Here is a 17,446-nt window from a genome sequence, read left to right as displayed (position 1 = left end):
AGATGTTGAGTCACTATAGTGGCCCACAGGTCAGCTGCAGATTTAAACAAACCCCCCGGTAACCCACCTGGGCCAAGGACCTTACCATCTGAAAAGGGAATGATCGCTTTCATTATTTCCTCCCACTGAAAGGTAAGCCCCCGCACCTCACGACCATAGCAATGCAAGTCCTCACCCTTCTCAATCTCATAAATGGCCATAAAATGATTGAGCCATACCTGAGGGGGTAATAATAATGATCTGCACTGACATCTGCTGTAAATAGAACAGAGGATGATTCACTACCTCCAGAATGCTGCGCTATCCCGGGAGGCACAAGCCCCCAATAAATTGTACCATAACTCCTTTTTTAGGACCTTCTTTCTTTCACTTCGTGGCAAACAATAAAAAACAGTGGCTTTCCTGACCTCTTTGCGGTAGTGGAGAAGCTTTTGCAAAGTTGCATAAGCACTCTGTGTGCCTGTGACCATGTCTTGTCAAACCACTTAGACAGAACTACCAAGTGCACAGTGCTATGCAAGGTAAGAACAGCCTTGATGCACCCTGTGAGGCTACAGAAAGCGGCCAAAATATTAGTGTTGGTGACTTCCTCATCAAGGCAGATAAGAAAATCAGATTAGCAGGAGGATAACAGGTATAGATTGAAGTCAACCAGGACTACCTTAGCCCACTTTAACCTTCTCCCCTGATCTTTAAGGCAGACTGTTTCCTGATATAGGCTGTCAAACTTAGCTGATGTCTGTGACCATCCAAAAATAGCCATAAGAGAGTTATGATTACTTTTTGTGCACCAAACTACAATGAAACTGATTAGAGAGGAAAATATATATGCCGATACAAACATGTACTAATTTATCAAGCTGGAAGCTGCCCCCTTAAAAGTTGGAGTTTGTACCCCGTGGTTGACATCCCCCTTACTTAACTAGTTCACTAAGTTTTGTTCTAAGAACGATTTTTTAAGCAGTTTTAGATGTGCTTGGTCGATATCAAAAAGAACATTAGCATTATCTTCATACAAATAACAGTCCGAGCAAGGAAACAAATTAAACTCACCCATCAACATCAGCACTGTAAATCTAGGTGACATGTAAATAAAATCATCTTAAAAAATTTCTAAGTTCACGAACCATGTAATGTCCCCCAGGCTGAAGTTGATTTATAGACATACACTACCACAGCCCTATACACATTTTTAAAAAATGATTTAACAGATGAGACTCAGTTTTATAAGAGTCGCTAAACCCCCTTTAGCTCTACCGTGGGTGGAGAGCATAACTTTGGAAACAAACGTGGCATAACCATTTAGATGCAATATCCCCACACCATCCCAGGTCTCTTGTAGGCAGATGATGTCAAAACAGCTTAGTAATTTGATCCATTCCTCATCATCTAATTTACCTTGGACCCCGGCAGTATTCTAGCTGGTCACCCTTAGGGTACTAGAAAGCATTGGTGGTAATGTGTGACAGAATAAACAGGGGCGGGAGGAAGTCAATCTTGAGTATTTAAGTCACTTCAAGGTTCAAAATGGTTGCACAATGGTAAACTGGGAGCCTTCTCCTGCTAACAAATACAGCTAGCCCCTACCCTGTGGGCAAAATTGTAATTTTCCCACCCCACACTACCTCACAGACCCCATGAATGGTGGTTTATAAAAGAAACCTAGGGAGAGCAGGGTAATTCTGCTGCTAGGGGTGAATCCAGGGTGACCTTATTTGAAATGTAGGCTGCCCACCTGACATTGCAAAAGTTAATGACAATACAGTCACCATCAAACGTTTTGTTCGAGTGGCCAATCCAGCCCACTCTCCGGGCCATGATGTTTCTGTTAAATATAGAATGGTCTAAGTTTGCCCTACTAGACAGCCAGTGTGCTGCTTTATTTTCAAGCTGCTCATAGCTCTCAAAGTTGTGATGTTTAAGGTGAGGAACATTAACCAAGACCAAAACATAAGGGTTAGAAGCAGGGGAATTTGAATAACAACATCACAAGGTAAAGTCCCAGCAGAGGCCTTGGGGGATTTGAGGAATCCCCTCCCTATCTGCCGGTGTACTAAAAGTTGATTTGGTTTGGAACGGGTGCTCTGGCTATTAAAGTCAGAGGCCCCTCGTGCTTATGTACCAAACAGTAGGGGAGGAGGCAGGGGGCGGGAGCTGGCTGTATGATCCTTTGGGGGGCAGGGGGAGGGAGCTGGCTCCATGATCCTTTGGGGGGTCAAAACACCTTAACCCCTGTCCCCCTTACCCTAGTTGAGAAGGGCAAGGCGCACTAGCGTGAACATGAAGGGTCAAACCTGGGTTAGCAGGAGTGATATCACCAGGTTTATTAAGAATATTGGTCAGTAGCGATAGAGTTGCGGCCACAGAGTCTCCCAGTTTTTCCATGAACTGTTCCACCTTGGAGATACGAAGTGCCAACTCATGGAAGGCCGTGGAGAGAAGCTGTTCTGGTTTCTAGAAAGAGTCAAGTCGTAAACAGGGTGCTATATCCGGGGCTGACCCATGGGGCAATGTCCCCTTTTTGCTTCTCTTGTGTGGCTTGTTACCCAAATTAGATTTACTAGGTTACCTTGAGTTTTTGTTCCTAGGACTAGCACATTCACTCAGTACTTGTGTTTGTTGAATCTGTGTTGCACAAGCCAGGTTTTGAGAGGGGTTGGATAGTGGTCTCTAGGTGGGTCCTTGGCAAGGTGGCTCTAAAAAGATCGATGCTGTACGGAAATACTATCAGAGGCTCCAGCAATGGACTGCGGGGTGGCCCCTCATCCCTAAAGAGGGTTAGGCTCATACTGAATTGTAGCCAGTTGATCTTCCAAGCAGGAAATCTCCTCTGGAAGGGCCCCCACTACATTGTTAAGGAAGGATAAAATAGTTTTACTAGTCCTATGTCATTTGTCGACCATATTGTGTGAATCCACCTTCCTCTTCCCCATGCTGCAGCAGTGGAAATAGGAGTGCTGCAACCCTTTCCGCAAACACCCCCCAAAAGGACTAAATACTATTAAAGATTAATCACGAGGGTCCCAGCTGAAGCGGATGAGGGAGATAAAATACTAGTTAAACAGTAGAAGTCCAGACTCCCACACTCGCCCCACAGTCCTGGCTCCAAATCCAAGGGAAATGAGGGACAAAGTTCCACCCCAGCAGGAATCCATTAAAGAGGGACGAGCAGAAGCAAATATGAGAAAGTGCCTGGGTACTGAGAGGTGGTCTTGCTGAAGATATCAGGCTGTACCCAACCTCAGAGCCAAGGAGGGTGGCCCTGTCCTGTCTTTTCCTGGAACTGACGGGTGCATCCCACACTGCTGGAGTGAATCAAGCGCTTTATAGTGCAGTGGCAGATGGAAAAGAACTGCAGCCAGCCCCTACTCCTTCTCGGGCAGTAGGTTGTGGGACTACAATTCCTTGTAGCAGTAGGGCAGTCAGTGCATCTCACACACAGGAGTGAATCAGGGGCCAGATGTAGGTCGCTAAATACTGGTCGGTAACGCCGAAATTCGGTAAATTTCAGCGTTACCGACCGGTATTTAGCCATTCCTAATGTAGGTAAGGAATCTGTAAATAAGGAATCGGTAAATACCGATTCCTTATTGCTCTTGCATTTAAGGAATCGGTAATATCGATTCCTTGAATGCAATGTAGGAAGCACATTAAAGAATGCTTTTGAGCCTTAAGAAATTGGTAATTACCACCAACTTCAAGTTGGTGGTAATTACCGATTTCCTTTAAAAAATCACTTTTATTTTTTTTGTTAAGTGTCATGTTGCACACATTCATACCCTTGGGGCATATATGTGTGATGGAGCGGGTAAAATGTTTTCTTTTTAGATACCCAATCCATTTATATAAGTTTATATTAAAACGATTAATAATTAATTCTAATGATTAATAGAGTGATGTGATGATACTAAACCAACCTTATTAACCAAGAGAATACACGTGGGAATGCATTTGCATGGCTAAAATAATAAGTGAACTAAGTTTGTACGCATATTAAAATGATAAGTGTTGCTTATGCAGTGTTAATGTGATTTGCGCTTAAATAAACCAGCATTAACGGCTTTGAATGTTGCATATGGCTAGGTAAATGCATACACATAAGGGTATTAGCAGGGGAATAACACTGTTTAATTCATTTCTATGTATTAACCACGATTTTGTGTTTCTTTGCTTAAAGTTGACTATTCTGGCCTACCAAAAGATGGCCGCTGACTGAATCCTAACTAAAGTACATGACTTTATCATTTGAACAATGGAGAAAGGCGCCTGCACTGACTTCGCTCGTGTCCCTTCTTTGACCTGTCAGACCATGCCGATGAAGACTACCCTGGGCGAGGTGCCAATGTCCCTGAACCTGAGGCAAATGTTGCAAGTTGCAAATGAACTAACGACCTCAACCGGTTACCAACCAACGGATACAATTTGTACCTGAGAACAGTCTTTCCCATACGCCTATTGTAGAACTTCGTCCACATGAGAACATTTGAAAATGTTTCCTAAAGTATTGAAATGCATTTGAATTCAGCCAATCAGTGGCCTGGGAATAAAGAAAATGTTACTGTTATATGTAAATTTTAGTATAAATATTAGTAGTCTAGAGAGGGAAGGGGCTACTTGCGGCTGCTCTATGCTACGCATTCTATGCTGCCCTTCGCTAGAGATCCTTATGCTGACGGAAGAGGACGGAGACTTTAGAACTCTGAGGAACTTTCTGAGGACCAGTTCTGACTTAGAAAACGACAATTAGCCAGAATAGGTAAATATGACAAAAGATAATATTGCATTATTAGGATTTAACCTGCATTTTAATTAGATAAAGAAAATCATTATTTGAAGAACTGTGTCGGGTGATTATTTCGTTGAAATGTTTATTGATTAAATTGAGAGTTAAACGCGTCATCAAATTATACAACAACTAAATGATCTAATGGACCTCCGGATGGAGGAACTGTTAGGGTAATTCAGTAGAAGGGTTTCCTCTATCCAAGTAAACAACTGTAGTTCGGGATTTGAGATCCCTCTGTAGGCACGGATAGTTTGAGAGAATGAATGTTGGTGTTATGGGCCCCACCAGCGTGTGATGTGTGTATGTGCGTGTGACTGAGAAATCATCCCGTCCGTGGAAGCAAGGGGAAATTTAGTAACCCGAACTGCACCAGTATTTCTGGTAGCTAGAGATGGTTTTTATTGTTTTGGTTTGATGATTTTGGCATGTATATAGCTTATCGATTATTGATTTGTATTGCTATATGTACTAACACTATATGTTGAAGTCGTATTGAGTTTTATGTTGTCTGTACGGCTTCTGGGAGGTAGGAAGTCGGGAATTGATGACAGTTCCGTAGTAGAGCAGAGGTAAGTGCTGCTCTCGGGAAAGACGGAATTGTGGTTGCCCGTAGGTACACGGGAGAAACGTGTGACAATTGAAGTTGCATGGCGCATTGTCTGGGTTCGATTTGGTAGCATCGCCGAGTGTTGCCATTAGTGATATTTTCTGTGTGAGAAAGGTGTGAATGATAGCAAAGGGTTACCTGTGAAATTTTGGTCTTAGGTACCAGGAAACCAATTGGCATACCGATAACGCTTATCACTGAAAAGGTAGCAGGTGTTCTCTAAGCTTGTTAGAAGGACAAAGTAGAGGTAAGCGCTGCTTTGTTAACGTGTGTCAAAATTCTGTAGTAGGACAGACTGGTCGCTGTTCTCAGGAAAGACAGAATTTTGTGTGGATGTACTACATTTTCCGTGTGAAAGTGTGTGAATGAAATAGCAATCGGGTTAATTGCGGAGCTCTGGTTTTATTTCTCAGGAGCATTGCGTTTCCAACTATGTGTCTTAATTCCGGAGAAAACAGTTAATTGATGCTTGATAGAAGGGTGAAGTAGAGGGATGCGCTACTTTGCCAACGGACGTAATGATTTTGTAGTAGGGCAGAGCTAAGCGCTGCTCTCGGGAGGAACAGGATTCTCGTGGGAAAGGTCTTTTGCTATTCTGTGGTTAGCGGAGCAGACAATGGAGATGTTTGTACTGTGTAACTAACCAGCATTGTAAAATTGAAACAAAGTCTACCGAGTAGTTTTGTAAAGGAGGGGTAGACAGGAGACAGGAGTCAGGAGCAGGAGCTGCTGCAGCGACTGTTGACGTCAGGAGGACCGCGCTGGGATTGGACAGCTAGTCAGTGACGTAGACGCTCCAGGATTGGTGCGTTAGTGTAGCTCGCGCAGGGATTGGAAGTTGTGACAGTGACGAAGACGCTCCAGGATTGGTGCGTTAGTGTGAGTCGTGCAATGATTGGAGATTGTGACAGTGACGTAGACGCGCCAGGATTGGTGCGCGAGTAAGAGTTGCGTCGCTATTGGACTAAAGATCGTACAGTTGCAGAAAAGACTAAAAGGGTTCACGAAAGAAAGGAAGATGTATTATCATTCACCCGAGGAAAAGAAAAAGTCTTTGTTCAGTAAATTAAGAAATTGGTTTGTGAAAGACAAAGAGATTGTGACTAGGGAAGGACAGTTACTTCCTCCAGCAAAGACCCCCGCATCCTTCATGGTTGCGAAATATGGGTACCATATTTACATCTGGTTAGACAATTGGGCAAAGTATACAAAGGAAGATGGAGTTTTAGCGTTTCCAGAGGATGGTTCCTTTAATTTGGCAATATTAAGGAACTACGGGAGAGGATGATGAGCTTAGATCCGCGACCTAGGCCTACGCAGTTTGAGGCGTTGACAGAGTGGGAAGATGAGATGCATGAGCGAGAAAAACAGAGAAATGGCAGTAGGTACCGATACATGTTCGGACGGCCTAATGATCGTGAAACTCACTGTGACCGAATGAGAAGGTGGCGAGACGCAAGTATGACTGAAGGATTGTTTCCAGTGAGAACTGCAGGGGAAAGTGAGGGAAGAAAATGCCTAGAAAAGAAAAACCATGTAGAAACCCGGAGGTACGGGGCAAACGAAACGGACGATGATGTCTTAGATGATATGTTTTACAAAAGCCCACCTCCGTACAGGCAGGAATCAGAAACGCCAACTGCAGATACACCAGTGAGGGAGACTCTAAGAATCATTAAGACAGATGACGTGACTCCGGAGGTAAAGAGAAGGAATTCTCTTAGGGGACGGGGAAAGGAAATTAGGGTAGAAAGTGAGAATTCCAGGGAACTAGCAAAAACAACATTAGAACTGACAGAGAAAATAAGAGAATTGACGAAAAATCTAGAAGCAGTTACAGTCCCTGTGACCATAGGTCCTGTTATGCCTATTTTTGAGAAGCAGAAAGAAAGTGAGCATGGTCTAACAGTTCCGTATGTGAACAATAGACAGGCAGAACAGCCCCTGATGAGAGCAAAAGAGAATTCTTGGAGACACACAATGAGTGAAAGTGAATTGCATGTGTCAAATAACCCTTTCTATTGTCCTGATACTGTAGAGAGAAGCAGAATGGTAGGAGGATCAATATTAGAACCACAGAGACTGACGGAACCAGGGAATGTAGAAAAATCAGTGAGTATAACTACCGACGAATTGAGCGAATGGCTGAAGGGCTTGCTGGGTAAAGAGAAAGATTCCCATACCATTGATGTGGCAAAATTACGGATGGTGTTGGAAGAATTGATAGTAGGGACCATCCCCACAGAAAAGCTGAAAAATTACCAGGATGAGGAACTATTGTTTTTGTGCAAAACCATCACTTGGAGAGCGAATAATTTACATGACAGACTAGCAGAAATAGCAAGTGAAATGGGAATTGACATGGACAAGGTAAAAGCGTTACAGAAGCCATACCGAGTGGATTTTACAGAAAAAGACAAATCGAGAATCTGAACACTGCAGGAAGAATAGGACAGATTAGGGACATAATCACAATGCTGAGGAAATGGGGAGATGTGGACAAATGGAAAAGCAGATGGTATAGGAAGCGGGATGACACCTCAGACAGAACATTTCCAGCGTTTCCTGTGAGAGAAAAGGAGAAGGTGGTGACAGAGTTCCCTATGAGAGAGATTCCAGGAGGGGGTATGTGCATGTCCCATGGACCAGACAGGACATTTTGTCATTTACAAATGACTTCCCTCGATTACGGGAAAAGCCAGTCGAGTGGTACAGACAGGTAGACAGATTTGTTAAATTGTCAAAAGTGCTGTGGATCGATCTGAATAGTCTGTTTGATATAATAGTGCCAGCAAACTTGTGGGCAGTGAGGTTCCGTGGGAATCGGACCGACATTTTGGGTATGTTCGAATATGGACGAGTTTGGTATCTACGAACCGCAAATGATGAGTTTAGTGGGTGTACGCGTTTTCGCTACGCTACTATGTACGGTTCGTCTCATTCCTGGGCATGTCCATCTGAACCCTTGGGTTCCATTTTAGATACGGCGTCCATTTTGTCTCTTGCCCTCAAGTAGCCAGCGAACGGACACTGTCCGCTTCGTGACCCTGGAATTCCCAAGCTTTCGTGGAGGACACATGTTCCTTTGAAGGTGTCTTTATGATGAGGGGGATGACACGGCAAGGGCAGATGGCTCCGCTCGAGGCTCATCTTGCCGTGCTAGTTTATTGTTTCAATCGTGCATACATTAGGCACGAGTCCTTTGATCCTGCAATCAAGTTTCCGATATTGCTCTCTACACTGTTTTCTAAACTGTTGTGCATCCTTGTTTTTTTCTTTTGCATCTGTTTCTGTCCCTTCCTCTAATTCCTTACGGACAGAATGGAATGTGCTTAATGTGGGGATAATGTGTTTTTACAGTTGGGAACCGGCAATGCTGCTATAATTATGTTTCGGGTTTCTGAAAACATGAATGCGACTTTTCTGAAGTTTATTGTGGGAACTGAGTTGTAACTTTTGTTCGCCATGCTGATCAATGACGAAAATGTGTATAAAAGGAGCGAGCCACTTGTGCAATTTGAAGCAGTCTCTCAGAACCTACACGTTGTGTACTTCTTGCGATTTCTGTATCCCTGCAGTAAATAAATGCTGATCTTTGACGCCGCAGGAAGTGTCCCGTGTCTCTGTGTTTTGTACGCCGGAACAGGTAACCCACGAAGGTTTCAGGTGTTATCCCCTGGCACCGCTGGGCCTTAGAATAGCCCAGTCCTTCAGTTGGCGCCCAACGTGGGGCGACATCAGCGGTACCGGTCCAAAGCCCGACGATCGTGAGGAACTTCGTGTGAAATCTCCGAGGGAAGGTGCACCCCGCTTCATCGATCCAGTTGTCGAAATAAGTGGCCCGAAGACTTTTCCCGCGAAGATTCCCGCATCCTGACGGCTGCGACGGACTGATGCCCTGACTGTCGACCTGTTTTGGCGCCTGGCGTAGTCCTTTGTACGGCGAGACGATAGACGGACCTTCCTGGTGACGCCATTGCTTTTTCAGTTAAGTATTTGTGGGTCGCTCCCAAAGAAGACTTGGTTGTTTGCATGGTTCCATTGCATTTGTGGTTCTTAGTTGTTGGTTCTTAGTTGTTGGGTTCTATTTGACAATTGCAATTGCCAAAAACCGAGGTTCTTGCATTTTTTTGCAAGGACATCGTAATTCGATAGCCCTTGAAGTTTGTAAACTCGGTTAGTGTGCACGATGCCTGGCCGTAGTACTTTGTTTGGTTTCCTTAAATGTTGCAGCACGGATTCCCGACTGGAGGATTCATGTCCGATACCTCCAGTTGGAACTCCAATTTATGAGCTCTATAGCCGCCACGGAGTAGGTCCTATCGTATATAATGAATATTGGATTCGATATACTAAAAATGATGGTGTTCTTAGTTGGCCACCACATGGTAGTTTTGAAACTGCAATATTGGATAATCTTGAAACTAAATTGTTTAAAAAGAAGGCTAGGCCGGCCATGTTTGATTCCTTTCGGTTATGGCGTAAAGAGGACAAGCAGAAAGAAATCAAACAGTCTAAGAAAAATAAGAGAGAAGGTGTGATTGCGGTAATGCGAAATGCAGAACAGTATCAGCGAGACAAGGATGAGAAGGAGCAGGAAGTTTTTGCTAGATTGCATCATATGACGGTAGATAAATGTTATCCGGTTTTACCGTCTAGTCCTGATAAGACGGGAGAAGAAGCGGTAGAGGATCCATTACTGTCTTATCTATTGAAATCACCACCTCCCTATGCACCAGATACTGTGGGTCCTGTGATTCCTCCTGCTCCCCAACCTGCTGTCTTGGCGGCTGCTGGACAGCCTGTCGTTCCTCCTGTTCTTCCGAATCCCCTTGTGTCGCAAATTGTTCATCCTCCGCTACCCGCTCTTTTCCCGATTGCTCCTTCGCCTGTACCTCTTCAGCCTATTGTTACTACTACTCCTGCTATCTCGACTACTTCTACTATTTCTACAGTTACCCCTAATGTAGTTACTCCTGTGCTTCCTTCTTCCTCCCCTTCTGTTCGTAGTCGTATATTTGGTGCTGTCGCTAATCTCTATTCTCCACTTTTTGGGCCGATACTTGGGTCCGATCTTTCTGATGTCTCTCAGAGGCGCAGTCAAATTCCTGATGGTAGAGAACGTGAGTCGTTAGTGAAACTGGCGCGTAAATGGATTAGTCATCCTGCGAAATACACTTCGCGTATAGTTTGAGACGTTTTCTCAGTTTAATGAGCCCACACAAAGATTTGTGTACGAGGAAATGTGTAAATCTTTGAGAGAAGAGTGGCATAATGATGCGGTAGACAATGTACCGCCCGAGATCACTGAACTTCAGAATCAATTTTCGAGTGGTATGATTGTGGGTAGTAATGTTAGACATGCTTTAGAGCGTCTGTTATCTTTTCGATCTACGGTATCGCCTCGAGCATTGTTTAAGGGTGAAGCTGAGGAGCGGATGGCACAATCTGGTCAGTACCCTATGCGGGAAGTTCCCCCAGTGTGGATGCCAGGTGATCCTGCTGCTGTCCCTGCTATTCTACCACACTTTCAGAGAGTTTGGATACACCTCCCCTGGAAGCGATCGGAAGTCTTGCAGGCGAAGCAAACTTTGCCTGACCCCCGCAAAAATCCCGCAGGTTATTATAAGGAGTTATCCCAATTAGTGGATGCTACTATTATGAACCTTGCCGACATCGACATGTTGTTCGGTAATGTGGTACCTCAACCGATTTGGGCGAAAATCCGCCAAGAGAATCACGTAGCCGAGTTAGGCGGTGATTGGGCTGCTCTTGCTGCGGCTGACGCACGGCAAGTTGGTGGGGCTAAACCTGAACAGCTCATTGAGAATCTACCCCAGAGGATAATTACGCTTATGAAGACGCTTATGCCAGCGATAAGAGGTAACTGGGATAAACTGTCTGCGTGCAAACAAAAGAAGGACGAGAGTGTCTCCGATTTCTTTCCGAGATTTGAGGAGGCATTCATCGATCATAGTGGTCAGGATATGAGCACTGAGGGAGGTCAGCGACTGTTTGTTGATAAATTCGTATTGAATCTGCTGCCAGAACTAAGCAACAAATTGAAGAATTCTGAAAGTTCGTGGGCTGTTTCTACCACTGCTCAAATATTAGCTACGGCCCAATACTACGAAAATAGAGAGAAAGAAGAAAGCGAACGTGCAGATAAGAAAACGAAGGATCTTAAAACTAAGGTCTTATTGCAGCAAGCGTATCCCCCACGCTCGATTCAAAATGATTCGCAACAGCAAAATCGATTACAGTCGCAGTTCTCTAGGTCGCAGTCGCGTACTGACTCCTCTACACCACAAACTATGTTGGGGTATAATCAATGCGCATATTGTAGGGGTGAGGGCCATCTGAAGTTTAATTGTCCAGTTTTGCGTGACCGAAACAATGGTGTTTCGACTCGAGGAGGTCGTAGTGGTCCTCAACAAGCATCACGTGGTAGAGGTCGCGGTGTTACTCAGAATCAGAATGAACGTTTTGTCACTTCAGCAGACTCGCAAAATTGCTTTGATCGGCGCGATTTGTCGGCTGGTAGATCTGCACAGTATCATGTGGACGACTATTATGTCGAGCATGATGTTGCTGCTGCCAGTAATTATTAGGACAGCCATAGACAAAGAAAGGGAGTGGTATCGGTTCCAGTTGATCAGAGAGGGCCTTACGTCGCAGTTGCCACATTGGGCGTAGTTGAACCTTTTCTGTTGGATACTGGTGCAGCGAAAAGCTCCATCATGCATTCAAAACTCCCTGGCGCGCCTTTGTCTGGCTTAACGAATGTTTCCGTTGGATTCTCTGGCGCCCCCGTTAGCAATCCAGTTTCTAGCCCGTTGCCCCTTACAATTGGGTCTCGTGAGTTAGAAGCTCCTTTGCTTTTGACTACTGGTTGTGGTGAGAATCTTTTGGGTCTGGATTTGTTGAAGCGGTTATATGCGACTTTGTACTGTTCTCCTGCGGGAGTGGAGCTTACGTTGGGTCAGAAAGTGATCTCTCCTATGTATTTGTCGACTGATAAGCTCCCACCGGAATTGAGTTCTCTTCCTAAGTTTTTGTGGGCGACAGGTCCCAATGACGTGGGCCTGTTGGATATACCACCTTATGTTGTTCAATTGAAATCAAATGTGCGCTTACCACGCATTCCCCAGTATCGTATCTCTCTTGATGGAGAGCGAGCACTATTAGCGATCATTTACGATCTGATCGATAAAGATGTAATCGAAGAAACTCGGGGTAACGTGTGTAATAGTCCTGTGTTACCTATTTTGAAACGAACTGATCCATCCAAGCCTCCTGTGTATCGTTTTGTTATTGATTTACGGGAGGTAAATAAAATTGTGATTCCACAGTTTCCCGTGGTGCCTGACATTACAGCTTTGCTGACTCTGATTCCAGCTTCTGCATCATGGTTCTCGGTAATCGATCTGAAGAATGCTTTCTTTAGCATTCCGATTGCTGAGGAAAGCAGAGATCTATTCGGTTTCTCCTTAGGTGGTCGCAGTTTCAGGTTTAAACGCGCACCTCAGGGCTACTGTGAGAGTCCAGCGATCTATAGTCAAGCGCTTAAGAGCCAAATTGATGCGTTTGTGTTACCGGCTGGTGCGGCTTTGATTCAGTACGTTGACGATCTGTTGGTAGCTGCTGACACTGAACAGATTTGCAAAACTGCTACAGTATCACTGTTACAGCATCTATGTGACTTACATCATAAAGTGTCACCTTCTAAATTGCAATATTGTTGTCAAGAAGTAACCTATCTAGGTCACTTATTGTCAAAGGAGGGAAGAAGGTTGACCCCAGAAAGAATTGCAGCGATCGCTCAAATGACTGTGCCAACAACTCAGAGAGATGTGCGTGCCTTTCTAGGTATCACGTCATACTGCAGACAGTGGATCCCGAACTTTTCACTGTTAGCGAAGCCATTGATAGCTCTTACGTGCAAGGATGTTTCGACTCCTTTGCCATGGACGGACGAATGTCAGAAAAGTTTTTCTGAACTGCGTGATGCATTGTGTTCGGCTCCTGTGTTAGGTACTCCTGATTACAGTAAGCCATTTACACTATACGTTCACGAGAGAGAAGGTTGTGCGTTGAGTGTTTTGACGCAACAATTTGGTGGTAAGCAGCGTCCATGTGCATATTTTTCCTCGACCTTAGACCCGGTAGCTAGAGCGTTGCCAAGTTGCTTGAGAGCGACAGCGGCAGCTGCGGTGTCTATTCGACAATCCGCAGGTCTGGTTATGGATAATATGCTTACAGTGATGGTTCCGCATGCAGTTGACACTCTCCTGAATCGTACAAAAACTCAACATCTGACGAGTGCAAAGTTGTCCGGTTACGAGTTGACACTTTTGGCAAGTCATATAAAGATCAAGCGTTGTAATGTGCTGAATCCGGCGACATTGTTGCCGACTAATGTGGAATCGAATGCTGTACCACCACATGATTGTTATTTACGAACTGAAGAAGAAACGAAGGGTCGTGTGGACCTGAAAAACACTCCATTGATAGACCCCGATGGCACTTTGTATGTTGATGGTTCATGTTTTAAGTTGCCGAATGGTGATGTGAGGACTGCGTATGCTGTAGTGACGCTGAGTACGGTTGTGGAAACTGCGAGATTGAGTCAGAATTCAGCGCAAGCGGCAGAGTTGATTGCGTTGACGAGAGCGTGTGTTTTGTCTAGAGGAAAGCGAGTGAATGTGTTTACTGACAGTCAGTATGCGTTTGGTGTTGCACATAGCTTTGGCCGATTGTGGAGAGAGAGAGGATTTATGACATCGCATGGTACGAAGATCCAACACGGACAGCTTGTGAATGATCTTTTGGATGCACTTACATTGCCTAAACAGGTGGCGATCATTAAATGTAGTGCGCATCGAAAGGTTACGGATGATGTTGGTCGTAGTAATGCATTTGCGGATGAGATTGCTAAGGAAACGGCTAAGAATCTTGCGTCCCGAATGTATGTTACGAGTTCAGTGCGGTGGCCGACGGAGACTGGTATGTGTGAAGACACTGTTGAGAGCGTGAAAGCAATTCAGAATGAGGCCACTAAAACTGAAAAGACCAAGTGGAAAGAGAGTACGGGAAAGTTAGACACCCATGGATGTTGGGTTGACTTGTCGGAATGTCAGAGGTGGATGTTACCGGATGCATATGTGCTAGCCGTTGTGACTATGGCTCACGGCTTGTCACATATTAGCGCGAAAGGTATATGTAGGTTATTGTCTCCTGTATGGAAGAATGATGGTATCGCTAAATGCGCTGAGAGAGTGGTTAAGAATTGTATGGTGTGTTTGATGTATAATCCTGGCAAGGGCACCCCCACTCCACCTGGCCATTTTGCCCCTCCTACGTGTCCCTTTGAGGTCATCAACTGGACTTCATTCATATGGAGAGATGCAATAATCTGAAGTACGTTTTAGTTGTGGTCTGTGCGTTCTCCAGATGGATAGAGGCCTATCCTCTTAAGGATAATACTGCCCTGTCCACAGCGAAAGTCCTACTGAAGGAATACTTTCCTCAGTATGGAATGCCACGGATTGTGTGGTCAGATAACGGAAGTGAGTTTGTGGGAAGTGTGATGCAGAGTGTGTGTAAGGGCCTTGGAATTCGACAGAAATTCCATAGCGCCAATCATCCTCAGGCAGCGGGTTTGGTCGAAGGGTACAATGGTACTCTGAAACTGAAACTTGCAAAGATACAAGCTACGACTAGTTTGTCATGGCCTGATGCTTTGCCTTTGGCTCTCTTGTCAACCAGGGCGACTGTGCACTCTCGAGTAGGGCTTAGCCCATATGAGATTGTGTTCAGCCGCCCTGCAAATATTTGGGGAGTCCCGAGGCCTAAGGCCTTTGATAGTCTTGAGTATCCAATGTTAATTGATTATCTTCATGATCTGACTGCTAAACTGGGGTTAATTCATCAACAGGTCTTTGAAGCTTTACTGGCACAGACAGAGGGTCCTGGACATCGGCTCCAACCGGGTGACTGGGTTGTTACCCGCAATTTTGGCAGAAAACGCAATCTGGAGCCAAGATTTGTGGGTCCCTTTCAAGTGTTGCTAGCTACAAGGACTGCAGTTCGGTTGGAAGGCAGAAAGAACTGGGTGCATGCCACCCATACTAAAAAGGTTCCGATCCCCTCACCAGCAGATAATTGGGTGAGAACTGGTATTGCGACAGCGGAAACCGAGACCCCTCTATGTTACGTGCCGTTTAGCGATGCTCAACCTGTAGTAGACAATTCATTGCAGCCGGACACATCTGATGAGTCATCAGTTTTGGAGATCTCAAGGTCTGAATTGTCATCTGATCGACTGAACATTGTTTCACCAGCAGAACAATTATTTGAAGAGCAGACTCGATCTGGAAGAAGTCGATATTTTCTTCGTTCACATGACAAAGACTAATAAAATTTTTCTATATTATCGTATACTGTTGCCACGAACATTAAGAACAATTGCATCCTTTGCTGATTTTTGAATTTCTTTCTACGTGTACCTTTTACAGCTAAGAGATTTTTTATTAAGTTGGATGTTTGTTTAAGAAAACCTATCATCCGGGTTAACCGTAGGGCCGTGCGGGTACTTCCTCCTGTTTAGCAGGTTCCTGATACTAGGTCAGTTACCTTTTGTCGATTCCTGGGAACTCCTGGGGATTGATAATCGCTACTCAGAACGAAGTGCGTCAAGGACGTCACGGACGGTTTTTAGAGGATGGCGTTCTCTAAGCTGTTGGAAGTAGAAAGGATGTCGGCGAAAAGATCAAAATTGCATAAGATTGTACGAACGAAATGTTTTTTGTTTCAGGTATTTCTACTGTTTTTGACTGGTGGGCGGAGTGTATTTTAGAATACAGTCGTTATTGCCTTCCATTTCACCTACCTTTTCTCCTAAACTAGGTTCCATTACTACTGTTTCTCCACATTCCTTTCATCCTCTGCCCCAACATGAACAGGTTAGACGTGCGGAATTCATGAATAACTCCTTCGTTCAACTCCTACATCAGCATCAGTTGGTGATGAATACTACCAACTGTTGGGTGTGTGGGTTAATGCCACATACCATGGATAGAGGTATTCCGTATTTGGTTCTTCCTTACAGTTCCCAGGGGTCAGCTCGAGCATTCCAAACTATGTTCCGTAGTGCACTAGATTCCTACCCCAGTCGAGAGCCACGTTCTGCAAACTTTGGTCCTGGTCCGTACCACAAGCCTTTGGTGATAGCGATTGCTGATTTAGATAGAGATATTTTCGATGCATCGCTTATCCCAGATGAAGAGATACAAGCATATAAAGATCTGAGTGAGGCTGAGTATAGTATGTCAGTGGGTGATAGACAGCTCAAGAGCTCGTCTCCAATATGGATCGTACCCCACCTCGGTAATTTCTGCTTGAAAGGTCTTGGTCGAAATCCGAGAGCTCAGCTTGGGGAGAGTGCTTGTACTGACACGTACGTTCTACCGATGCTCTCTTCCCCTGTTTTCCTGACTGCCAAGGGTACCTATTTCGTATGTTATGAGCGTGCATATACATGGTTGCCCCGTGACTTCTCGGGAACCTGTTATATTGCGAATCTTTTGCCACCGACTTTTACGGTTGCCTCAGACTATCACAAAATTAGAGTTGTGAGAGGCGTTGTCAGCAAAGAAGACACTGCGGGTCAAGAAGCAGGAGACTTCTTTAAGGGTTTCTTGCCGTTTTGGGGACCTATGGTTAATAGTAGGAACCTGAGACAGTTGACCCGTGTGGTAGAATTGACTGCTAACATAACTGCGAGTGCTCTTGGTAATTTAACAGCAGAACTTCAGGCGGATAGACTTATGACGTTGCAGAACCGTATGGTTCTAGACGTTGTTCTTGCAGACAGAGGTGGTGTGTGCAAAGTGATTCATTCGAGCTGTTGCATTTTCATTCCTGACAATGCTCCAACCGTTTACCAAGCCATCTCGAAGTTGCATAAGATCTCCGAGTCCATACACGTGGACGAGGGTAATTGGACGCTTCTAGGATGGTTTTGGGGCCTGATATCAACCTGGGGTTGGAAG

The sequence above is a fragment of the Triturus cristatus genome, chromosome 3_2 (genome assembly GCF_964204655.1).
Source record: "Triturus cristatus chromosome 3_2, aTriCri1.1, whole genome shotgun sequence".
Lineage (NCBI taxonomy): Eukaryota > Metazoa > Chordata > Amphibia > Caudata > Salamandridae > Triturus > Triturus cristatus.
The sequence above is the reverse complement of the archived record's forward strand: the minus strand, read 5'-3'. Positions refer to the sequence as shown.